This window comes from Gopherus evgoodei, chromosome 11 (assembly GCF_007399415.2).
Source record: "Gopherus evgoodei ecotype Sinaloan lineage chromosome 11, rGopEvg1_v1.p, whole genome shotgun sequence".
Taxonomy (NCBI): domain Eukaryota; kingdom Metazoa; phylum Chordata; order Testudines; family Testudinidae; genus Gopherus; species Gopherus evgoodei.
In genome coordinates, this window is record NC_044332.1 from 730,503 (window position 1) to 757,487 (window position 26,985).

General features: G+C 44.7%; 1 long non-coding RNA gene across 1 annotated transcript; it reads left to right on the top strand.

The window, feature by feature from the left end:
• Positions 1 to 598: 598 nt before the first annotated feature.
• Positions 599 to 2,088, top strand: LOC115659502. The gene is made up of 3 exons (XR_004002569.1): positions 599 to 693; positions 1,651 to 1,772; positions 1,884 to 2,088. It is a non-coding gene; the product is annotated as an uncharacterized LOC115659502 (long non-coding RNA).
• Positions 2,089 to 26,985: the final 24,897 nt, after the last annotated feature.

The following is a 26,985-nucleotide window of genomic DNA, read 5'->3' on the forward strand; positions in this document are numbered from 1 at the left end:
TGATATCTGACCCTGCCTCTGACCCTCAGCTTTGATTCCTGGTTCTGATTCTGGCTTGGCCCCTGGTTCTAGTCACTGGCAGTTGACTCTGCTGCTGACCCTTGTCTTCATTCCTGAGCCTGTATGCCTGCTCTACCTACTAGACCTGTCCCAGTCCATAACAGCACCCCGAGCCTTTGCACTCTCACTCGCTCCAGTTTAAAACCTACCCGAGACTCTAAATGACTCTTGATTTCTAGTGTTTTACAACCAACCTCATGCCTCTTGGCTTCCCTCCACCTCTTTCCTCCCCCCGCAAAATCCTGGGTGATGCAATTAGGCCTTAATGAAACATTACCGGTGACTCAGGCCTACTGGCTGTTGTGAATGGCAGTGGCCCAGCACAGGATTGCTATGGCAGGCATCTGTAATGGAAATAGCTGGCGTGGGAAGGGCCTATAACTGACGCACAGCACTGTTTTCCTTCGGCAGGCAGGAAGCCAAGCGATAGCCTAGTTTGCAATATTGTCTAAATTTGGGGTGGAGGGAGTGGGCAGACAGCTCAGAAGAGTGATAGCGAGCCAGCCCTATTACACGAAAGCTGGCACTCCCCTGATTGGTGGAGACTCTCTGGAATGCAGTGGGTTATCTCGTGCTACTCATCCCAGGGGCCCGGCAGCTGCAACAAGATGTCGATCTCAGCTAGATTTCCTGGTAAAAATATTTTTACGATGTTCAGACCATAAACTTGGGTGGTGGTGGGGAGGGAATGGCTGCTGCAAGTCAGACCACATCAGAGTGCTGTACCACGAAAGCTGCCTGGACTGGTTTGAATCAGAGCGAGAGGACGGGGTGCGGGGAGGAAATGTCATAGTCTGAAGCTGGCAAGACCCAGAGTGGAAAGCTTGTTTGGGATGAAAGGTAAATAAATACTGGGATAAACTGACTCACTTGGAAACTTCAGGCTCTCACTCACCATGTGCTGTTTATTTAAAAGCAGCAGAAGATGGTCAAAAGAAGACAGAACAAAAAAAGCAGGAGGGAAGGAGCCTGGATTTGTTTGCGAAACAGGAGAAATTTTAGACTCTCTTTAAAATTAGGTCAGATGCTGCCTGAAGGCCCATCCCTGACTTCGCCCCTTAATAGCCCTGAGGGTTGTTTTTCTATCTCCCCACAAGAAGGTCTGGGTTTATCTTTGCACCAAGAAGTGAAATTATCCTTTTCCGTGCCTTGAAAACAAGGTGCAGATGTGCTGCCCCATGGAAGCTAGAGGGAGTTCCAAAGACCCAGGTTTCACCCAAGGTTCCTAGGCCAGGTCATGAGCCCTGGACTCTCAGTGGTGGGCAATCACCGCCAGGAGCCGCTCCAACTGATGAACAGCCGCTCACACAAGAAGTCCAATTGCCATCAGTGGGCCAACAGGGTTCACAATCTGGCCCTCTGACCAGAGCTCTCTTTTCATCAAGTTTGCAAAGGCTTCTTCCTGCCTCTCCTCAAGTGCACATAGTTAAGTGGGAAGGATGCTCCAGGGGTGTTGATGCCCAGTGGGGACCTGGGTTTGATTCTCAGCACAGCCACAAACTCCCTGGGTGACCTTAGACAAGTAATTTAATCAGCCTTGTGCCTCAGTTCCACATCTGTAAAATTGGGGTCATGCTCCTTTTCTTGCAGGGATGCTGTGGAGTAAGATCTCTTGGGGACTGAGATGCTAAGATGCCACAGTGATGAAGGTCATATAAGCGCTATCTAAAGTGACTGTAGGACATTGGCAGAGCTATCTATTTAAGCACCATGTAAGCAAACAGGGCCAGGTGCAAGGCATTTTTCTGTGTTGGAGACAAACCATTGGGGGGGGGAGTTTGTTGTGACCATGAGCAAACGTGTGATCTTTCTATTCTACACAGTTCCCATCTGCCGTGAGAGGACAACACTGCACTGCTAACCCTGCTGTGGAATAAGGATAATACTGTTCGCTTGCCCACAGAGTGTTATGAGGCTTAAATAATTGCTGGGAAGGTGCTTTGAGATTAAAGGAACTGCCTAAGAGCAAACAGAGAGTTTCATATTATTACCATCAGTCTCCATGCCACTGCAGATGTAAACTATGATTTGAACCCAGCTCTTCAAATGTGATGGGCTAATGCACTACACCAACCATGCAGGGTGTCCCTAATCAACTCCTTCTCCACTCCACAGCCTGGTCACATTGCTTGTTCGTTATTAAAAATGCTGCAGCTTATTTACTGGGTAGAGCCAAGAGGAGATGCCAGTAATTTTCCACTCCCCCTTGTTACCAAGCAGAGAACAAGTATTCAAAACTTGGCTCATATCCACTGTAGGTTCACACCTATTGCTTTTGCAAGGCGTGTGAGGATGATAATCCCGGAAGGCAAAGAAAGGCCATTTCTCTGATTCACATAGCATGCTGCAAGCTGCCTCGCTTTGTTCACATCGTTTTAGGTTCCCCGGCTGACTTTTAGCAGGGAAGGTAATTTTAATGAGATGCACGTCAGCTCTTCAGGTAATCACGTCTAGTCCCTTCCCCTTTTCTCCTTCAGAGCCTACAGTATGTACAAGATCTAAAAAATCTTTTTGCATGTTGGTTGTGGCATTTCCTCATTGTTCAAGATGGATCATTTCAGAAAAAATCTCCCATATGGTTGGCAGGATTTTTTCTTAATTTTTTTTTTTTTTTGCTTCTACAACTGTTACAGGAAAAGATATTTCCCTCTCCATTTGACATATATAATCTTCCAGTAATACACAACTGCCAGATGGCACTGCAAAAAGGATAATAAATATGTCAGCAGCCTTCTACAGTTAAGTTTGAACTTTGAAAATGACTACAGAGGAGAGGCGAGGAGTTGGAGTTGATTTGAGTTTCAAATGTAATATTTCATCAAAGGGAGTGAGGTGACTTGGGAAGCAATCTCTGTCTGCCCAGATCCCGAGCAGCTGGATTTGTGGGTGCAGTTGTGCCAAACTACTCTACCTCCACATTCATTTTCCTTTCACTTGAATGCTCCAAGCCCTACCTCCTGGCAATTTTTGCTTCAAAAATACAATTTTCCAGGAAATATTCAAACTGGCAACATTATAGTGAGTGTGAAATTTGTGTGATTTCTTATCTGGCTGGGTTGTAACATTGCTGTCTGCTTTGAATGAGGGGCAGCACACAGGAGCTGCATCGCCCCAAGAGTGTAGACCAGAGAATGAACTGGCACTCATTCCAACCTCTTTCTCTGCTTCCCCTTGCTTTGAAGAGTAAAGTCCTTCACCCCCAGCAAGCTGCTTTGGCCCTTGAGCAGGGGCAGAGCCAGAATTGCTCCAACACCAGCCAGCCTCGCTTCTCACAATGGGATGTATCTGCCCACCAGACAGGGGAGCAGGAAGTGCTCACCAGAGTTGCAATGGGAGCAGGGAAGAGCAGGGGTTGGCGGGTTATTTCTGCCATCTTCCTCATTGCAGCTGAATAATGGCTGAGACAGCTAAAGCTGATCAGGAAAGATTTCAATTTTTTCCTGTCCCCAATAGAAATAATGGTGAAATCTCAAATTTTTGCATACTCACAATATGAAAAAACAATGGTTTGAATCAATTGAAACATTTTGGTTTAGGTCAATCAAAACATTCCATTGTGATTTTTTTACTATTTTTCCTTTTAATCTTTTTTTCTAGTGTAAATTTACTAAAAATTTTAAATTAAAAATCATTTTGACTCAGAACTGAAACCTTCTTATCTAACAATCACTAAACTTTTTTAAATAACAATTTTTCAAGCCAGTTATCTCATTAAACCTGATGCTGTTTCGCAAATGGTTTCAACTAATCAAATTTTCCAATGAAAAAATGTTTAGGTAGAAGGTTCCTGGACAACTTTAATGACAACCTTGCTCTCAGCTTGTATTACATGTGACAAATTCTCACAGACTGTATATTTGCTTCTGCCATCTTTGTTCGTGAATCCTGTTTCTGTGCAGAGTGCAAATGAAAGTGGAGAGCTCAGACACAAAAAGCAGCTGGGTGTTTTGTGGGTGTAAAAAGCCACCTGCTAGTAGACTGGAAAATACAAAACATTTGATAAAACCATGTCCCATTCTTTAGGCATTTATGATGCTGGGTACTTTGCTGGTTCCTCCAGTGGGAGGCATGGTGTGAGGGCCCTTGCTAGGGTTCTCATAGACTTTAAGGCCAGATCATCTTCACGTAACATCCTGCACAGCTCAAACCATAGAACCTCACCCACCCACTCCTGTAATAGCCCGATAACCTCTGGCTGAGTAACTGGCATCCTCAAATCTTGATTTAAAGACTTTAAGTAGCCACCATTCACTCTATTTCAAACAAGCAACTTAGTATGCTGTGCCTCACACTGCAGAGGAAGATGGGAACCCCCCAAGGCATCTGCGAATCTGACCTGGGGGAAAATTCCTTCCCAACCCCAAATATGGCGATCAGTTAGACCCTGAGTATGTGGGTGAGTCCCACCAGCCAGACAGCTGGGAAAGAATTCTCTGTAGTAACTCAGATCCCACCCCATCTAGTGCCACATCTCTGGCCATGGTCATTTGAGGTTGACAGATGAAAAAAAACTTTTAAGATTTTTCCCTCACCTCAGGCAGAAATGGGACTAGCTGGGCCCAGCCCTCATGATGGCTGGAAGGAGAAGGGAAATCTGAACTGCAATAGGCTGTAGCTGTGCATAAAACCAACCCTCAGAAGAGGCACTGAACTTTAATAAACAACAATGGAAACAAAACTTTAGGAACCTGACACAATACAGCCCATCGTAGTCAATGGAAGTCTTTCCACATATTTCAATGGGCTTTGGACCAGGCCCTAGGTCAGGTACTTAGATCCCTGTAACTACCACCAGTAACACCAAAGTTGTGCTGCCTGTTGTAAGACAGGAGAAACAAGATGGCCTTTAATTCAGTTAGGAGCACTGTCACGTGACTATATTAGTCTGTGTAAATATTGCTTCATGTTAACCTGCCAATACAATTTCTGTAATTATGGGAATGAGCAATTACTGCCTGCTCTCCTTGTGCCCCAGGATATCCTTGGAAATGAGCTTTTTATAGCAATGAAGAATTTTCTAGTGAAATATTTGTTTAATAAACATATACTATAGAATTAGCAGACAGTTGTTTTCCAGGAAAAGCACAGATGGGGTTTTTTTAGAAAGCATTTTTCTATCTTAACACATTGAACTCCTTGTCACACAACAATGTACACCCCCATGGTCAGTCAAATGAGGTTCAGTCCTGTTTGCAAACAGTTTACACTCTTTCCTCAAGAAATTGCTTGTCTTGAGGAAGTCAAAACACTTTATGTGCTCAAGTATAAAATACGGGAGAGGTTTTCACCTACAGATCGTTCTGGCTGGATTGCACATCCCTCCCTCTGAATTTCAGCGTCTTTTCCCTTCTCCTGCAGAGACCATGTCGACAATGAGGGACTGGAAAGATATCAGAAGCATGCTCCACTGTGTATTCAATTACTTACTTCTCATCCTCCTATCTAACCACTGTCAGTCATTAACTTAACTCCAACATGCACCTTTCAGGATTATTTGCCTACGAGCCAGTCTTTGCCCATGTGTCTATCAGCTCCACATGGTGTCTATGGTGCTACCATATTTTATTGTTTTCACAAACAATCCCAATTTTTAGGGGAGAAAAAAGTCTGAAATTATGATTGGTATTTATTTTTATATAATATATACACTGGGTAGCATATCTATAGTTATACCACATACGTTGTAGTGATGACAACATGATAAACAATGGGACCAATAAGGATACCCCTACTCTTCACTCTACAGCATTCACTCTTTAGCGCCATAAAGGATGTTCCTGCAGCCTTTGTACAGATCAGTTGTATCATTATCCACCTACTAGCTGATGCCCTGCATTTCAAGTAGTAGAATGGGATCCCTGCGGTTTTTAAAAGCCATACTGTAACAGAGCTTTAAGGGAGGGTGAAATGCAGACAGGCCGGGCAGAGTTTGTCAGAACATCTTGCCACATGGCTGGACTTGACTGGCTGGAGAAAACCTTAGGGTCAGTGTCAGTGTCAAAGGGTTGCATGACAGACGCAGTATCCACTGTGATAGACAAGAGACAGTAGACGCATTCACCACAAAGAGGCGCCTTTATTTAGGGAGCTGGTCCAACACAGGCTCTGTAGCCCCCACACCCCCTACCCGGCAGCTGGAGAGGCTGAGCTGGTGGTGCATAGTGTGACTGCACAGGGGCTGTCTGAAGGGATGAAAATAATTTAAAGGACTTGCTGGCGGTACGCAGGGTGGCTGGAGTCCTGGGCAAGATAGGGGAGTGGCACTGGGCCCCCAGAAGGGGCAGGGCTAATGCCAGACTCCCCCAGCCAGCCCTTCAGCGCTGCCTGGGCTGTGCCACCTGAGGCTCCAGCGGCGATTTAAAGGGCCTGGGGCTCCAGCTGCTGGCATGGTAGCAGCGGCAGCCAGGAGTCCCAGGGGTAGATACCCCTTTTTCCCCGCCCCCCCTCCCCATCAGCGGCCCTGCCAGTACGGTTGGCTGTGTACTGGCGGACATTTTCTTACCGGTAAGCTCTGTACTGGACCAGACCGGCTTACTTTCATCTCTGTTTGTCTGAGTCCTGCCTGGATCATGGAGTAGATTAATGAGGGAGGGATGGAGTCTGATCAGCAAATTGAAACTAACCATAACAAATTCAAATCAGCTCCCTGTGCTCTAACTGCTCCGAACCAGGAATGTGAACATACTATTTACACAAGCAAAGTGGTTCTTTTGGGCATCTTCACAACCTGATAAACCATAACATCCAGTTCATGGTCTCTCTGGAGCTGCTGATCAGACTTCATCGATCAGTTGTTGCAAGAGGTCTGAGGCTAACCCTGTGGAGAGGAGTCAGTGCTGGAGCAGACACTGGGGCTGCTTCTCTAGACATGGCGGGTTAACATTTTCTAAAGCACCTAAGTGACTTAGGAACTTAAATCCCAGTTTCAAAAGTGACTAAAGACTTGTCTACCCACACATGTTGACTGTACCTGTTAAATGTACCAGTGTAGTTCATGTGATACAACCTCCTCTTCCCCTACTGTGGACGCAGCTATACTGGTATAAGGATAGTACATTGCACTATATCCGCTTATAACATCAAGCATGTTTCTGCTAAAATATCCATCACTGAAGTAACTGAGCAGTTAAATATCATCTTATTTTTGGGCTTCACAGTTAATAACTCACTAAGATGAACAGAGTGGATCACACCTCTCAGAGCTATTGTTTCAGGCTCTTTGCAGACTCAGGAAGACAGTGTATCAGTTACTCTCGTGTGAGATTTTCAAGGTTCTCTTCACTATCATGACAGCTAATCACATTTTGTAAACATGAAGGCTGAGATGCTGGAGCACAATTCTCTGACAAATGTAAATTCTGCGGTACAGCGCCTGATATGAAATTGCACCATACATGGATTCCTGATTATAAGATGTTGGTTTGTATTGCACAGACATATCCCATTTCTACCAAAAGCTCAGCTGCCATTTGTCAGTCACAAAAGAGGAATGAGGTTCACAGCCAGAAGTAAAGTTTGCTTCCAATGACAGCTAGTGGTTGAGAGGAATGTGAGCATCTTCTAACCCTTATCATGGATTGTTTGCTTTAGCTCTCAGCTGTGGGGGATCAACTGTGATCATCCTTGCCAGTTAGCATTTAAAATTAAAATCTCTCTAGCCCAACTGAAACCATATTAACACACTACTCAAATTTCCCTCATTTTAGTCATAAAGTTCCACACAACTTTGGTGCCTCTCACTTTTATTGAGGTAAATTATTTACCTCAGACAGAAAAGATCATAAAATGGAGATTACAGAAAGAGTGATTTACACCAAAGGAATGAATCCCATGGTATTTTCTATCCAGGGACCTAGGATAGGCAGCTAGCCACTTTATATATGTGACCTTGATTATAATGAATGTATTTTAGTCTACAATGGCCATGGATGGCTGGGATGTTTCACACGAAGAATTATTTTGGGTCCTTCATTTTGGGTCCCTATCACACATTATGTCCCATGGTTGGGCCATGGCAGGTTGAGAGGCATTGCTACTGATAGTACATTGTAACTCCTCCTCCCCTTCACCTCCCTTTCTCAAAGGCAGCTCCTCCATTGGTTCATCAAGTACCACCAGTAGGATCAATGAGTAACCCAGGAAATGGCAACAGAGCATAAGTAAAGATGGCACTCACTCACCCGCTAAAAGCTGAATGCAAGCTACTTGGGTTGTAGCAAAGGCCCAAGTTCACAGATAAATGTTCCACTGTGATTAGAGAGTCCTCCTCCCCTCTCATTTTTTCAGACCAGGCACTGAGGTGTTGTAGAGCCATGCTGGTGGGAATGGCTTATATCACCACAGTGACATCCTGAGAGCACATTTATTCCCAGCGTGGACTAACAGTCCCACTACAACTAGAGGCTCTGCCTGTGAAGGCCTCACTGCCACACGCTTAATCTTGGCTAAAGGAAGTACTCAGCCACTACCCACTTTACCTGCTAAGTCCAGCTCCTATTTGTCAAGGGACTTAGGTCTCAACCTGCAGTCTGTACAGTGCTTAGGCACCAATATGGTCCAACCTGCCACCCACTAACCCTTAAAACGCAGCTCTGCCGGAGAACTCATTCCCCTCTATTTGATGTTGATGAGGCCTCATCTGGAGTACTGTGTCCAGTTTTGGGCCCCACACTACAGGAAAGATGTAGAAAAATTGGAAAGAGTCCAACGGAGGGCAACAAAACTGATTAGGTGGTTGGAGCACATAACTTATGAGGAAAGGGTGAGGGAACTGGGATTGTTTAGTCTGCAGAAGAGAAGAATGAGGGGGGATTTGATAGCTGCTTTCAACTACCTGAAAGGGGTTCCAAAGAGGATGGATCTAGACTGTTCTCAGTGGTACCTGATGACAGAACAAGGAGTAATGGTCTCAAGTTGCAGTGGGGGAGGTCTAGGTTGGATATTAGGAAAAACTTTTTCACTAGGAGTGTGGTGAAGCACTGGAATGGTTAACCTAGGGAAGTGGTGGAATCTTCTTCCTTAGAGGTTTGTAAGGTTAGGCTTGATGAAGCCCTGGCTGGGATAATTTAGTTGAGGATTGGTCCTGCTTTGAGCAGGGGGTTGGACTAGATGACCTCCTGAGGTAACTTCCAACCCTGGTATTCTATGCTTCTATGAACTCCGGTCCTGGGATCTGATTGGTGGCACTCTGGGGGAGCCTGATTGGTTTCCAGTTTTTATTTAAATCAAACAGAGGAAGAGGAATTTGTCTGTGCCAGTGAGTTTTCCCAGCTTGGGGCTGCCTTCCCTGTTCTATCTGCTCCTGGTGCCTGACTCTGCTGGCCTCCTGACACCTGGCTTGCCCTCTGGCCTGTCTCCTGACCTGACCTGCTTTCTGACTGCTGTTCTGACAACCCATATCCCAGGTCTGACACTGTTCCAGCCAATCCCTTAGCTTCTCCCATTCTCTTCCCTTCTGATATAGCATGATGTTTATTTCTTCCATGTAAATCCTCACACTAGCTTCCACATCTGGGGCTAACAGGGTAAACACAGTGTCCTTGAGACTGTGTTTCTGGTGCTCACATTTCTCATGTCGGGACTGTGCTTTATAGGCTACGAATATTGCATTCCCATCTCACTGACTGACATGCCTTCAGGACTTGCCTGACCCCTATCCTCGCTTGAGTCATGTGAGCTACCTGCATGACGTTGCTGCTGGTCACTTTCTCAGATTAACAATGATACTGCTTGTCCTTCAGCCCTTTCCTCTGCCTCTGTGAGATCCCTTTGAGATCAGTCCTGTCACATCAAAACATCAGAGAAATGATTGGATTTCTGGCCACACCAAGGTATGTTAGAAGAATGGTATCCTAGCAGACGTACCATCATACCAGTCTGAGAAGGCTGGAAAGCTCCATACTTGCTGAACTATCATGGGATAGTACGTAAGAGCCAGGGCTAGTTTACACTGGTGGACTTTTACCCCTTTGTAACCAAGACCTTTTTGCTGTACTTTGCACTGCAAAGAGTTTCTCCGATACGGAATCACACCACAGCAGTGTCCACAACCCACGCCGTTCCAAATGTTCCATGGGGCAAAAGAGTAAAACACAAAATTATTAAGTAGTTCATTCATCAAGACCCAGGAATCCTGCTGGGGCAAATTGTTCTCTTCTGCTCTCGACACCTCAGAGCTGGAGTTCTACAAGGCAATGTGGTGAGGAAGATAATACCCCTTCCCCATCGCTCATGAAGGGATTAAAGAACCCTGAGGTCACACTCAGCCCCAATCCACCACACCTTTGTGGCTTGTCAAGGCTGAGGGTAGACCCTTAGAAGGGAGGAACCAAAGTAGAGCAACAGCTTCCAGATTGGGAGCACAGAGGAATGGCTTGAGGCTACCACTAACCCGAGCCTTCTAGGAGCGAAGACTGGCTGGTTTGTTCTGTTCGCTGGAATCCTCAGGACTAGCTCTTGGCTTCTAACCAAGGGAAAGGACAGGAGCTGTGGCTGCCTGCAGAGCCTGACAAACTACTTCCCCTCCTTTGTCTGATGGAGGCTGCCTGGCCCCTTGTGAGCCTTGAACCATTTTCCTTTCTATCTGGACTGGTTTACATGTACACCTCTGGAAGGGGATGCACTTCTCAGGAGGTACAGCCAGAGACCTATACTTCATACCCCAGGACCAGATCACAGTACTGCTGTAGCCCAAGGACAGATGTCTGAGGTATGTGAGGCTCCTGCCTTTGTTCCAAGGCAGAGACCTTGAGACATAACCTTTGCCAGGCAGCAATAAAGGTGAGCTAACTCTGTGGCCATCCTAACTGTGTGCTGCAGCCTTTCCCTAGCAATGCTGCGCTGTCAGAACTGCGGTTTCCTGAGACTGTGGCTGAAGAATTCCAAGTAGCTTTTTTTGGGCTTGGCAGCTTTTTGGTGCTCACGGATGGATGTAAATGTGTCCAGTGCAGATCCTGGGGGCGGGGTGGGGGGAACAAATACTGAGGCTCACACTAAAAGATTACAGCATATTTAGGGTTTCCAGGTGTCTGTTTTTTAACCAGAAAGCCCAGTCAAAAAGGGACCCTGATGGCTCTGGTCAGCACCGCTGACCGGGCTGTTAAAAGTCTGGCTGGTGGTGCAGCAGGGCTAAGGCAAGCTTCCTACCTTCCCTGGCTCCACGTGGCTCACAGAAGCTGCCAGATTCCCTCCCAGAGCCCACACCCCACACCCCTTCCTGCACTCCAATTCCCTGCCCCAGCCTGGAGCCCCCTCCCACACCCCAACCCTCTGCCCCAGCCTAGAGCCCCCTACCACACCCTGAACTTCTCATTTCTGGCCCTACCCCAGAACCCGCATCCCTAGCCGGAGCTCTCACCCTCTCCCACACCCCAACCCCGTGCCCCAGCCTGGTGGGAGAGAGCAAGTGAAGGAGGGTGGGGGGATGGAGTGATCAGGGCAGAACCTCAGAGAAGGGGCAGAGCAGGAGGTGGTGCAAGGGTGTTTAGTTTTGTGTGATTAGAAAATTGGCAACCTTAAGCATAATATAAACTAATGATAAATGGAACATAACTGGTGCCTAAATCTCGAGGATGTTTCCGTGCACAGAACTGAACTTCACCACTAACTTGTGAACCCCGTTAGGGCCAGTTACAAGCAACAATTATGGGAACGCTTTGAGAGTGAGATTAATTACACAGAAACTCAAGGCTACGAGACGCCGAGAAGGCCTTTTCAATGTGCTGCTTCAATGCTATGTTGTTCTGGTGAGAGGGAAAACCCAATGCATTTGATGAGTGTGATGTGAGATCACTGAGTTGATCAGAAGCTTGATGGAAGAGTCCAAGCATCTAATGCCACTTCAAACAGTTGTGTGCCTTAGTATGTAGAATTTACAATGCTACATAATTACATTGGGGCTAAAAATTGGAGTGCTTGTTGTTGTCAGGTAGTCTTTCTTCACTAGACAGATGTCCTGACACCATAATGGGTGTGAACAGCTGTTCCCTGGGGTAACCCTACCACCAGCCCATGGGCATGGAGAAAGCACTCTTATCTTTACCTACAAAATGTTGGTGCTGTGGGTGGCTTCACACACAGCCAGAATCTTGGCTGGTTTAAATCTGCAGTTCCATGGACTGCAAGGACGCTCTGCTTGCTTACACTAGTTGAGTATCTACTCATGATGTTGAATATCCTACACTGTGATTAGCACAAAGGGCCTTGTTTGCCAGGGTGCCACTTCCCTCCTGGCCCAAAGAGCCTTTCTGGGGGAAAAGGAAAAGCGAGAGGGGTTGTTTTCAGCAATTCCTGATGTCTGGTAGTGGCATTGCTGTTCTAGAGCATCTGGTCTGGCTGGGAGTGACCAATCACTGATGGCACATGACTGCTTGTGTGAAATGAGTTGGCACTTAGAGACTTCAGATCCACATGGGCAGGAACAGACAAAACAAAGAAAGCAAAGCCCAGGGCAGCTTTGCTGTCAGTCTCAGCAGAGAAAGGGAGACATGGGCAGGCATGTGGGGCTGCATGCTCTGTGCACTACTGACCCGATGTGATGGGAAATATTTCCACGGGGGCACTGCATGCATTGGGTTGCATGACATGCTACAGCTGATCATAATGATGTAACAATTGAGATAGCTGCTTCAGCCTATAGCATTACTGCTTCTGGGCCTAATTCCATGTAATTACACAAGTGCAGCAGGAAAGCAATTCAAGGGACTGCCTTGCCAGCTCAGAAATCCATAGTGTGCTGGAGTCCAATTGCAAAAGTAAGTACATGATCAGTCTGAAATGACACAGGGATATTGGTTCATTTCAGAATATGGTTCACTTTCAAGGGAGCTACACGATGGCTACATAGGGAGAGACACATCACTATACAGGAGATTGAAGCATCTACCTATATTCTATATATGCAGCACCTAGCACAACTCAGTCCTAGCCCATGACTGTGGCTCAGAGATGTGACCATTATACAAATAATAATGTGATTGCATGAGAGAACAGTGCATGGTAACTTAAAGGCTCTCCATAAACCAAGTTCAGCCTTGTAGTTAAACTTCTGATTGTACGATTTTGTAGTGAATATGACATGAATCAAAGAATAACTTCATGGTTATTGTAGTGTAATTACCTTTTAAAATATCAGGATTCTATAAAATACATGTGTTAAGTATGAGACTAAAGGGATTATATTAAGTAGGTAATTAGTGGTAATCAGTGTGTATCCAGAACCATTCTGTAATTTCAGTGTAATTACACTGCAATGAATACACTTCTTAATGAGAGTATATCCTATTGCTATTTCACTTCCTTTTTTTTTAAATTTCACAATAGAGATGGGCTTAACTAGATTTATGTGTATGGGAAATCGATAAGGCCATATCCTGCACTCCTACACTGAGTTGCACCTTAGTGAAAAGTGTCATGATTTAACCCTTAACTGAACACTTTAGAAAAATTGGGTTGTGTCCTGTTCTGCAAAGGGGCACAGGGTCAGGAAGTTCCAATTTTCTCTTGAACTGGTTCACTGATCCCAATTACAGACATGATATGATACTGGATTCATCAATATTGAGGCCGCTTCCCTCTGAGCGGTGCCGGCATACTCACAGTCAGAGTCACTTTCTCTCCCATCTCACTTTCTCTCACTGAACATGCTGATCACCACCAAAAACTTGCTTTCAAGGGTAACTGACATTCCTTATTCAGCCGGAGAGAGATTTCTCCAGCCACCCTGCAGACACTTGCCATCACCAAATAGACCCAGAACTGTTTTCAAGCTTTATTTTTGAATACAAAGGTAGGAGATCTCCACAAACAGCATTTTCCCTACTTCTGGCCATTGAAGCTGACCAGGAATCTCAGTTTGCTGGCAGAATCTCAGACTTGCATCGTCAAGTATCTAAACTGTCCCAGTGCCTGTTGATGAGGCTCTGCCAATAGGAGCTCAGGCAAAAGTGTTGCAAATTCAAGTAACGTCCAACTGTGGGCATTTTATGGGCTGTACAGAGTTGAATAATCCCAGTGTTCTGAACATGTGGAGCAAAACTCAGCCCTACCACTGGAGAGCTCACTGCTAGAGTGGGGTGGCACTGTGAATGGGGAACAAGTGTGCCCAAGGCATAGAAGGCTTTGGCTCAGATATCCCCTTCAGAAGACATCCCCAGGCTGGCTTAGGGATACTGGTGTGACCTCATCTTGCAGCCCTCAAAGAAGGAACTGGGGGGACTAAATGGACAGTGCCCCTCTCTATCTGAAGCCTAGAAAGGGAGGTATGTGAAACCCACCAGAATTTAAAATGAAAAGTAAGGGAGGGGAGATTCTACTGGAGCTGGGCAGCTTTAGATACAATACCAGGCACGTAGGAGGATTTCCACTTCTGAGCCATGGAAGCAGAAATTGACTTTTCCTTTCCAGATTTAGCTAATATTCAGAGAGGGAACCTAGCACCTGCCTTCCAGATTTGAACACCTCCAAATTCAGGAGTGCTCAAGCTCAGTTTGGGCAGCTGTTACTTCATTTCTCCCAAATCAAATATACTGATCCACTGCAACTTGCTGTAGAAAAAGTAGGATAAAATTGAGCAAGAAATGCTTCCCAGTGGTTTTTTGGACTGGAATTGCTATTTTCAACAGCCATTGCCTTTTAGTTTGTTTAAAAAGAAGACAGTGATATTGCATTGGCAAATTCCCCATAGAAAGAAAGAGTGGAACAAAAGAATAATAAAGGGACCTCAACTTTTCCTCATTTATGGAGGACAGTCTTATAATAGGCATCCAGATATCCTCCAATCACACAAGCTGAAAATTGTTTCACTTTACTGCAGTTCTGTAACCATATGGGAACCAATCCTGTCTGTGTTCTGTGCACATCCAAAATTCCTGCTGAATGACCTGTCCTGGGAGCAAGTTACCAGTGACCTAGGGCTGGGGAGGAAGAAGGGTACAGGTTGGGGTGGGGGAGAGCCCAGGGCTGGGGCGGCAGGGGGTGCATGGGTGGAGGGGCACTGGTGGGGGGGAAGGAGAGAGCCCAGAGTTGGGGCAGCATGGGGTGTGTGGGGGGGAGCCCAGGGCTGGGATGGCAGGGGGGTGCAGATCAGGGGGGGAGAGCCCAGGGCTGAGGCAGCAGGGGGTGCAGGTAGGGGGGAGAGCCCAGGGCTGGGGTGACAGGGGGATCAGGGGGGGAAAGCCTAGGGCTAGGGCAGCACAGGGGTGCGGGTCGGAGGAGGCCCAGAGCTGGGGCAGCAGGGGGTGTAGGTTGGTGGGGGGAGAGCCCAGGGCTGGGGTGGCACGGAGGTGCGGGGGGGGAACCCAGGGCTGTGGTGGGGGCAGCCAAATTTTTTTTTGCTTGGGGTGGCAAAAAGCCTAGAGCCGACCCTGCCCACGAGTTCAGTCTGTTGCAGAGCTGGCTAGCTTCACAAGGGCCAGGATCCTATTTTTCATAAGAATACCTCACACCCAAACTGTCTCCTCCTCAGTGCATGGATCCAGATAACCTTTCCTCCTTCTCTGATATACTGAAAGTCTCTTGTTTCTCATCATAGATGGGTGAACCCCAGTCTAGTTGTAATGATCCTTTTCTACTTTCACATGGCTTTGCTTGTTTGCAGGTGTTTCTAATGCCTTTCCATTGGAAGTCCTGGGATGGAGCAAGGCTAGACAATTGAGCCTTGCATTACATCACCAGCTAACAAGGGAGGGGTGACAAACAGGGTCTGAATGGCCTGTCACCAAGACACGTTATTCTCTGGTAAGTAACTTCTACTGCAAGACCATAAAGCAGTTGTGGGCAACCTGTGGCCTGCAGGCTGCACGCGGCCCATCAGGGTAATCTGCTGGTGGTCCACGAGACAGTTTGTTTACATTGACTGTCCGCAGGCATGGCCGCCCACAGCTCCCAGTGGCCAGGTATGGTGAACTGCGGCCACTGAGAGCTGCGGGCAGCCATGCTTGCGGACGGTCAATGTAAACAAACTGCCTTGTGGCCCCCCAGCAGATTACCCTGGTGGGCCGCATGCAGCCCATGGGCCGCAGATTGCCCACCACTGCCACAAAGCATGCTTTCAAAAGAGTTATATTAGTCCTTAAAATATTACCCAAACATACATCTCACACTCATTATGAGTCAGGATTAAGTCCCCAGCTTTCTGCAGTTACCTTACATGTAATTCTTTATGGATAAATATCCTAGTAAAGTTTGATGTAGGAGTTTGTCAGGTGTGAGACAAGTTGTTTGCAAAAGAGTCTCCGTGTTACAACATGGTAGGCATTTTGTACAGAATTTTTCTAGATCTCCCTCCCATTTATCTTGGAAGAATCTACATGGAGAAATGAAAACTGGAAGGTTTATGCAGCTCCCATCTCACTAGTCATATCTTAGGTCAGTGACTCTCAACCAGGGGGCACTCAGAGGTCTTCCAGGGAGTACAACAACTCATCTAGACATTTGCCTAATTTTACAACAGGCAACAGAAAAAGCACTAGCAAAGTCAGTACAAACTAAAATTTCATACAGGCTATGACTTGTTTATACTGCTCTATGTACTATACACTGAAATGTAAGTAAAATATTTATATTCCAATGGATTTATTTTATAATTATATGGTAAAAATGAGAAAATAAGTAATTTTTCAATAACAGTGTGCTAGGACATTTTTCTATTTTTATGTCTGATTTTTGTAAGCAAGTAGTTTCTAAGCGAGGTGAAACTTGGGGGTATGCAAGACAAATCAGACTCCTGAAAGGGGGTCAGTTTCTTGACACCTCAAATGACTGCTTCTTGGAGCAGCTAGTCCTGGAACCCACCAGAAGAGAGGCAATTCTTGATTTAGTCCCAAGTGGAGCACAGGATCTGATCCAAGAGGTGAATATAGTGAACCGCTTGGTAATAGTGACCATAATAATAAGCAAAAATGTTTTAAGTACATTAGAAGCAGGAAGCTTGCTAAACAACCAGTGAGGCCACTGAACAATCGAGACGATAAAGGAGCACTCTGGGATGATAAGGCCATTGCAGAGAAACTAAATTAAGTCTTTGCATCAGTCTTCATGGCTGAGGATGTGAGGGAGATTCCCAAACCTGAGCCCTTTTTTTTAGGTGACAAATCTGAGGAACGGTCCCAGATTGAGGTGTCATTAGAGAAGGTTTTGGAACAAACTGATAAACTCAACACTAATATGTCACCAGAATCAGATGGTATTCACCCAAAAGTTCTGAAGGAACTCAAATGTGAAATTGCAAAACTACTAACTGTAGTTTGTAACCTACCATTTAAATCAGCTTCTGTACCAAATGACTGGAGGATAGCTGTTTTTAAAAGGCTCCAGTGGTTATCCTGGCAACTACAGGCCCACATGCCTAACTTCAGTGCTGGGCAAACTGTTTGAAACTCTAGTACAGAACAGAATTATCAGACACATGGATGAACACGATTTGTTGGGGAAGAGTCAAGATGGTTTTTGTAAAGGGAAATCATGCCTCACCACTCTACTAGAATTCTTTGAGGGGGCCAACAAGCACGTGGACAAGGGTAATCCCAGTGGATGTAGTGTACTTAGATTTTCAGAAAGTCTTTGACGAGGTCCCTCACCAAAGGCTCTGAGGCAAAGTAAGCTGTCATGGGATAAGAGGGAAAGTCCTCTCATGGATCAGTAACTGGTTAAAACATAGGAAACAAAGGATAGGAATAAATGGTCAGTTCTCAGAATGGAGAGAGGTAAATAGTGGTGTCCTCAGGGTTCTGTACTTGATGATTACCTGTTCTGTTCATTCCTTCTTGGGCACCTGGCATTGGCCACTGCCAGAAGACAGGATACTGGGTTAGATGGACCTTTGATCTGATCCTCTATGACGTTCTTATGAGTTCAGAGGCTACTGCAATGGGGTATATTAGAGAGGTATATTTGCATATCAATGAATCAGCCTATATAGGGAAGGATTGTTTGCCTGTATTTTCTGTGATTAAAATGTTGAGTGGTTATCATGAAGGAATTTACAGTTATGTTTAAACTGACACAGATTCTTATGTGTTAGCCTAATTTATTTTAGCAGAACCTCTCTCTTCCATTTCCTTCATCACCACTAATTTTTAACTGATAAATTGCTTCCCATTAGTTTTCCACTGTTGTTTTGTCTTTCTTGCATTCTTCATGGTTTAGGTGTTGTGATAACATGGTCTCTTGCAAAGGGAAATGAATGAATTCTGGACTCCATGCACTGTTTCAGGAAAGTGAAGGAGAAAGTGAATTTAGAATCTTTGCGTGCAACAACACTTTAAGATAACTGTTCGGATTTCATGTGTACAGTTTACACATAAACAAAGGCAAGCTGTAGATCTCCTGTAAATCGACTACAGATGTTCCAAAAAGGGATTTAGATATTTTTAAAAATACAAAAAAAAAAAGAATCTTTCAAAACATCTCTGAGGAGGTTTTGGCCACCACCTTGTAAATGTGAATGTAGTTAAAATATCCTTTCTCCTCATTGGAGTGTCAGGTCTGAAAAGACTGTACAAAGCAAACTATTATTCTTTACAGTATTTTCTCACTTTCCAACCCACTTTAGAATTACAATCATGTTGAAGAGGCAATATGTCTTATTGGACCAATTTCTGTGGGTGAGAGAGACAAGCTTTCAAGCTATTACCTCACCCACCTTATCTTTCTAATATCCTGGGACCAACATAGCTACAACAGCACTGCATACAGTGTTGAAAACATTTGGCATGGAGCCTTATGTCTTACAGAAATGAGTATTTCTTCATATGGAATGCAAGATGGACTTTCCGTGAATTCCGTCGGGGCAGATGTTTGTTTGACAGTTTCTCCCCCCCCCACACTCTAGAATTGGAATTTTGAAAGTTTCAGGCCGGATTCAGAATCATTTTGAGTCTTGCCATTCTCCTCAATGAAAACAAGAGGGGACATATTGTGTGGCTACATTCCAAATGGGTGCTTTGCATTGACAGGATGTTCTGCTGACTCCAATGGTACTTTATGATGTTACATCCATATTGATATTGACTATTGTTTGCTGGTCTATGTAAATTGCTTTTAGAAGGCAATTAATGGGGTGATCAAAGAGCAGACCATCAGCCAAATACAAGACACACATTGCTACAGTATGATCTGTGTCTTTAACCCAGAGGTGAACCGTACAAAAGTAAAAACTCCCAGCATACAATGCTCCTTCTGACTCTGAGCAGCCAGACGACTCAGACCAACATGGTGCATTGTGCACTGTCCGTGTAGTGTCTGTGAAGAAACACTGCTTTAGAAAAAAGACAGTTGCAACCCACTTTGTGTTAGGTGAATTAGGTGTCATCAGAAGGCTCCTAATAAATTCCTAGTACAGGGGTCAGCAACCTTTCCGAAGTGGTGTGCCAAGTCTTCATTTATTCACTCTAATTTAAGGTTTCGCGTGCCAGTAATATATTTTAACATTTTTAGAAGGTCTCTTTCTATAAGTCTATAATATAGAACTGAACTATTATTGTATGTAAAGTAAATAAGGTTTTTAAAATGTTTAAGAAGCTTCATTTAAAAGTAAATTAAAATGCAGAGCCCCCCCAGACCGGTGGCCAGGACCCAGGCAGTGTGAGTGCCACTGAAAATCAGCTCGCACGCTGCCGTCAGCACGTGTGCCATAGGTTGCCTACCCCTGTCCTAGTGCAACCTTAGTTGTACAAAATCAGATGACTAATATAATTTGCATAAATGCTATACACGCCAAGAAGGTATCAGGCCTGTAACTTTTTGTTTTGCTTTGTACCATAGGAGTACATTTTGTAACACAAATGACAACAATAAGCCGTAAAAACCATTCAAGCAATAGCAAATTTTATGTCACAATATCCTGAGGTATGTGTTGGAAATGTAGCCTCCAGTTCTGCTTGATTTATTCCAGTCACCTGCGTGCCAACACTGTTCCAGAGACAGCAACTTTCTTTACCCCAGAAAAGGTACTTTTCCACCATTAGAGTAGAAAATGCCGGAAGAAAAAGACCTTGCACGACAAATAGTAACAAAGTTGCTAATGAACAAAACTTTGAGGTTGCCCCTGTGTTATGAAAGTTGGTAAAAAGTTATTCTTTTCAAACTGCCAGTTTTAAATACTATTCTGTCTGTGTAGGAATTTTTAAACACTATCTTTGTGTCTATCTTTAGCTGAAAGATATAAATAGATTTATACCTTACTCTTCCTGTGCATGTAAAAAATAGATATTATTTGCTAGATCTATGTTGTATACATATTTTATATATCTACCCACCAACTTATTAGCCTCTCTGGTGCACATTCTGTAAAAGGTTTAAAAGTAATTGCCCAAATACATGTTTTCTTTTGTTAAGAGATGAGCTAAGTCAAATGGCATGATATAAATTTTTAATGTTTCCATGACCTGATTTTTTTCCCCCTTTGCTAGGAATGTAAGAATATGAAATGTCTCACTGTTGTTTCTAATCGGGTTGCTTTAGTAAGCTGCAATTATTATTCACTTGTGAGATCTACAGCTAGGAAGATGCATGAGGTGTGATGCCATTTTGTGATACCTAGGTTTATTATTGCACTGGGCAGCACCGTATGGGGAGGAGGTGACCAGCCCTTTCTGGAGAAAGAAGTGGTTCGGGACTATTTAGAAAAGCTGGACGAGCACAAGTCCATGGGGCCGGATGCGCTGCATGCGAGGGTGCTAAAGGAGTTGGCAGATGTGATTGCAGAGCCGCTGGCCATTATCTTTGAAAACTCATGGCAAATGGGGGAGGTCCCAGATGACTGGAAAAAGGCTAATGTAGTGCCCATCTTTAAAAAATGGAAGAAGGAGGTTCCAGGGAACTACAGGCCAGTCAGCCTCTCCTTAGTCCCTGGAAAAATCACGGAGCAGGTCCTCAAGGAATCAAATCTGAAGCACTTAGAGGAAAGGAATGTGATCATGAACAGTCAGCATGGATTCACCAAGGGCAAGTCATGCCTGACTAACCTAATTGCCTTCTATGAGGAGATAACTGGGTCTTTGGATGAGGGGAAAACAGTGGACATGTTATTCCTTGACTTTAGCGAAGCTTTTGATACAGTCTCCCACAGTATTCTTGCCTGCAAGTTAAAGAAGTATGGGCTGGATGAATGGACTATACGGTGGATAGAAAGCTGGCTAGATCGTCGGGCTCAACGGGTAGTGATCAATGACTCCATGTTTAGTTGGCAGCCACTATCAAGCAAAGTGCTCCAAGGGTCGATCCTGGGGCTGGCTTTGTTCAATATCTTCATTAATGATCTGGAGGATGGTGTGGACTGCACTATCAGCAAGTTTGCAGATGACACTAAATTGGGAGGAGTGGTAGATACGCTGGAGGGTAGGGATAGGATGCAGAGAGACCTAGATAAATTAGAGGACTGGCCAAAAGAAACCTGATGAGGTTCAACAAGGACAAGTGCAGAGTCCTGCTCTTAGGACAGAAGAATCTCATGCACTGCTACAGACTAGGGACTGAATGGCTAGGCAGCAGTTCTGCAGAAAAGGACCTAGGGGTTACTGTGGACAAGAAGCTGGATATGAGTCAACAGTGTGCCCTTGTTGCCAAGAAGGCTAATGGCATTTTGGGCTGTATAAGTAGGGGCATTGCCAGCAGATTGAGGGACATGATCATTCCCCTCTATTCGACATTGGTGAGGCCTCATCTGGAGTACTGTGTCCAGTTTTGGGGCCCATACTACAAGAAGGATGTGGAAAAATTGGAAAGAATCCAGCGGAGGGCAACAAAAATGATTAGGGGGCTGGAACACATGACCTATGAGGAGAGGCTGAGGGAACTGGGATTGTTTAGTCTTCAGAAGAGAAGGATGAGGGGGGATTTGATAGCTGCTTTCAACTACCTGAAAGGGGGACCCAAAGAGGATGGATCTAGACTGTTCTCGGTGGTACCTGATGACAGAACAAGGAGTAATGGTCTCAATTTGCAGTGGGAGCTGTTTATGTTGGATATTAGAAAAAACTTTTTCACTAGGAGGGTGGTGAAGCACTGGAATGGGTTCCCTAGGGAGATGGTGGCATCTCCATCCTTAGAGGTTTTTAAGGTCAGGCTTGACAAAGCCCTGGATGGGATGATTTAGGTGGGGACTGGTCATGCTTTGAGCAGGGCGTTGGACTAGATGACCTCCTGAGGTCCCTTCCAACCCTGATATTCTATGATTCTGTGATTCTATTTATTACTGCTGTGAATAAAGTAAGAATGAGTTTGAGGGACGCTGACAAGTAGTTTAGGCTGAAAAAATCAACCCATTTTAAAATTGTTTTAATCTGGTGGCAAGCCTCTGGATTCTAAAAAATCTCTTTAGTTTCTTTTTGAGTCATCACTTCATTACAGAGGTAGAGTACAGTGTTTTTGTAGGGCCTATTCAATTTCTTTGTGCGAGTTCCCCAACTTTAGATGCTATTGCACATTAGAAATATCAGAAGCTGTGAAATGAATCATAACAGCTTTCTTAATAGCATTGATATTTATTTTTTTTTATCAGCAAGAGTTGGATCCCAGCTGCGATAGAAGCTAGACACACACATTAAAAGAAAGGTAAAGGTTGAGTTTACAATCTAGAGCCCTATTTCTGCAAAGATTTACATACATAGACTACTCACCATGAATAGAGCTCATCATGTGTATAATGTATCTAGTAATGGGCTAAGACCCGCAATCCTGCAAACAGGCTGATGGAATACTGGGATGATTATGATCATGGTCACAGCTGTTAAGTGTTTTGGAGGCATCCTGGCAGAGGCAAATTTTAAGGAGGAGTTAAACAGATGTGCAGTAGCAATTAACAGTTTTCTCTTCCCAGAGCTATGCATGTTCCTGTACCATGTTCAATGGTAGTGACGTGCAAATAAGTAAATCATGGAGCCAGAGGTGCCAACTTTCTGATATGCCGGGGGGTGCTCAACCCTTGCTCCGCCCCAAGCCCTGCCCCCACTCCACCCCTTCCTCCAAGGAGCCACCCCCCGCCTCTTCCTGCCCCATTCTGTCCCCTCCCCCGAGTGCACCCCACCAATGCTCTGCCCCCTCCCCCCCAGCACCTCCTGCATGCTGCTGAACAGCTGATCCTCGGTGGGCAGAAGGTGCTGGGGAAGGAGGGGAGATGATTGGTGGGTCCATTGGTGGGAGAGAGGCAACGGGGGGAAAAGGAGGAGCTTATCGGCAGGGCCCACTGGGGGGTGCTAAGCAGACACTATTTTTTTTCCATGGGTGCTCCTGCCCCAGAGCACCCATGGAGTTGGGGTCTATGCATGGAGCCAGGTGCAGTTTCAGCTTCAGCAAATATGCTGTAGTGGGAGGGCTGTGTTGGAATCAATGTCTGTTTGCCAAATAGAGAAAAAGACAATGTTGACACAAGAGAGGAAAGTATTTTTAAACTTCTAAGAATATTACACAAAACTGAATTAATATGTTTAAAAAAAATCTAAAAAGGAGCTGCCAATGCCCTTTTTAATGGGATCTGTCCATACTATCTAAAAGAAAGTGGAAAAGATTGTCTTATTTTTCTTTCATATTCAGCCCTACTCACTGCAAGCATTGTCATGTCAAGAATCAGACCCCAAAAGATCATGAGGTTGGCTCCAAAGTCATGACAGTTTTAAAAAATAGTAAGTCACATTTTTTGCTGGCCTTCAGATTGTGTCACCTGTAGAGAGGGAGTCCCCAGATTCCGGTTTGTGTGCACTTGTCTCAGGCTCCAAATGGAACCGTACATTGCTCTTTCTCACATTCCCCATCTGAATCCTCCACAAATGAACATCTTCTGCCCATTCAGATCTTCCCCATCCAGGGTCTTCCTCTCACTACCTTCCAGTTCACTTCAGCTCGGCACTTCTGACATCTAGGCCACTTCCAGTTAGGCATGAAAATATGGCACAAAAATAAGAGATTCATTTTAGTCACTCAGGGTTAAAACTGTTAGCCAGTCTCCACAGGCAAAGGCCCAGAAGAGGAAATGTTCTGGCTGAGTCCGTGGTGACAGGAAGGGCTACCCCTGTGCACCCCCGTGGGTAGAGTCTACGCTCTGGAAAGTCCATTACTGCCAAATCCATTAGACAGCTTCACCGCAAACACTCAGTACCTCTGAAACCCAGGCCATTTTGTTAGGTTCCTGAATATGGATTTAGGGGTCTAGTTTTAGGCACCAGGTTTGAAAGTGTTGGTCCAGGATTCTAACTGCTTGGCATGTTCATCCCATTGCTTCCTCAGGAGTGTCTCTTCTCTCTAATGAGCTATCCAGCTGTGATCCCCAAGAAGTTATGAAGCCTTCAGGCCCAGCATTCCAGCTGACAGCTCCCCAAACACCATCTTTGCCTGGCACCTAAAAGAGTTTTAGCCAGCCAAGGGGAGAGAAAGAACACTACCCCCGGTGCGCTGCCTTTTGGTGTACACTCATTCCTGCTCTAGCCTCATGCCAAGAAAAGGAATGAAGCAAGAGTCAGAAGATTCCCTCAGATCTGGATCTGAGTAGAAACCCTCAGACATGGAAAGGCATATTTATTAAAAAACGAATGTCAAAACTGGGGTACCCTTTTATACTGAGTTACACAGGACGCAGGTAAAGCTAAGTTGTAAGGCCCCCTTTAAACAAATTTATTACCTGGAATGCAGAGAAAGGGAGGTCAACAGTGCTGAAGAAAGGAAGCTATTGGTGACAGGGATGGCAGAACCTGGAGGCTCTCGGGATGAGAACAGAGCTGAGCAAATAATGGGTTGGCTTTGGGGGGTGGGTAGTATTTTTGTTTTGTTGTTTGTCTTGTTTAGGGTGACCAGATGTTAAGGGGAAAATATCGGGACCACCGCCAGGGGGCATTTATTTATTTATTTATTTTTGCACTCACCCATCTGGGAGTTCGGCGGCAATTCGACGGAGAGCCCTTCAGTCGCAGATGGTCTTTGGCTATATTTCGGCAGCGGGTAATAAACCTTGCCACCAAAGACAGAAGCACCCGCCTCTGAAATACTGCTGAAGACCATCCACAACTGAAGGACTCTCTGCCGAATTGCTGCCGAAGACCAGGAAACAAAATATTGGGACAAATAGTGTCCTGACTGTACTCAGGTCGGGACACGAGACAAACTCCTCAAAATCGGGACAGTCCTGATTTTATCGGGATGTCTGGTCACCCTAGTCTTGTTTTGGTTCAGTCATCAAACTGAAAAATTGGATAGGGAGCAAAATTCATTTCAGGTGGAACCAAAAGGAGATTTTTACGTTTCCTCCTCCCCACCAACGTGGAAAAACTAGGAGAGAAAAATTCATTTGGAATGTAATGAAACTTTTTGTTTGACACAAAATGAAACATTTCATTTCATGTTGGGATACTTTTTTAATCAATTCTTGCTAAATTTCAGAATGAAATGTTGTTTCAAAACAAAACTTTTTCATTTAGAAAATGTCAAAATGAAACATTTAATCTTTTTTTAGAAAATCTCATTTTTTAATTGAAACTATATTTGCCAATTTCAACAGAAATTCGCAAGTAGTTTTGGACAACCCGAAAATGCATTTTTTTGGCAAACTATTCTGAAAAATTTCACCCAGCTCTAGATGAAACTTGTTTTGCTACATTCAGAATCCACTTACTTGTTCTAAAGTAAGAACAAAAGATTGTGTACTTTTATGCTCATGTTGTGGTTTTTGCCAGAGCAGAACTTGTGCTTTGGGCTCCATGGTGGGGTTGGGTTTTTGTTTGTTTGTTTTTTGGGGGAGGTTATATGTATTCCTCTCCTTCTGGATGCGTGGCAAGAATTACTTCCAAACTTTACTCTTGATTGTTTGCATTGGCACGGGCTTCCACTGAGAGCTAAACAAATGCTTTTAAAATTATATTTCCTTTGAAAAAATACTGGTCTAAATTCCAGGAAAGCCTTTCACAAGACTCAACGTTGTGTGAAACCCAAGGGCTTAGCCACATGACTTCCATTAGCAGCAATGGGAGCTGAGCGATCCTGGCACATTGCTTTGAAAATGTAAGTCCCTTTAAGGTCATGCAGTTCATTCCTTTACAGAAAGCAAATTGATCTAATGCTAATAAAGCAGCAGCCTGTTGCTGCTATCAAAATGCCTGACATTCTGAGGAAGGCATCCATAAAATTGCAGTTGGACAGCCCTTGCAATATGCACTGCCTCCTGCAATATAAAGCAGATTGAAAAATAGTTTGGGCCAGATCCTCAATCTTCGCCCTCTCCTCTTTGCCTTGCTTTTGCAAAGGAGATAGACAGTTATCCCAAGAGAGCAGCTAGGGTTTTAATAGATTTTTAAGGCCAGAAGGAACCATTGTGATCATCTAGTCCCATCTCCTGCATAACATAAGCCTGAGAATGTCACCTAGTAATTCCTGCATCGAGCCCACATCTGGTGGCTGAGCTACAGCATATTTTTTTGGAAAGATATCCAGTCTTTATTTAAAGCATCAAGCAATCCATATCCCTTTGTAATTTGGTCCAATGGCTATTTACCCTCACTGTTTAAAATGTGTGCCTTATTTCTTGTCTGAATGTATCTAGCTTCAGCTGCCGGTGCCTGGATCTTGTTATGCGTTTGTCTGCTAAATTAAATAGCTGCCTGCTACTAAGCTTTAGTCTCCCACTATAAAGCAGGTTTTCCAGACCTCAGATTAGTCTTGTAGCTCTTTTCTGAACTGTTTCCAATTGTCAACATCGTTATCGACGTGCAGACATCAGAACTAGACACCAGATCCAGTAATGGTCTCATCAGTGTTGTAGGGAGGCTGTATAACCTCTGTATATTTCCACTAGATTTCTCCTGCTTATACCTCCAACAATTGTGTTAGCCCTCTGGGCTAAAGCATAATCCTGGGAACTTATGTCCAGTTGGTTATCTGCCATAACACCCAAGTCCTTTCCAGAGACACTGCTTTCCAAGATACAGTATTTATCCTCTGTGTGAC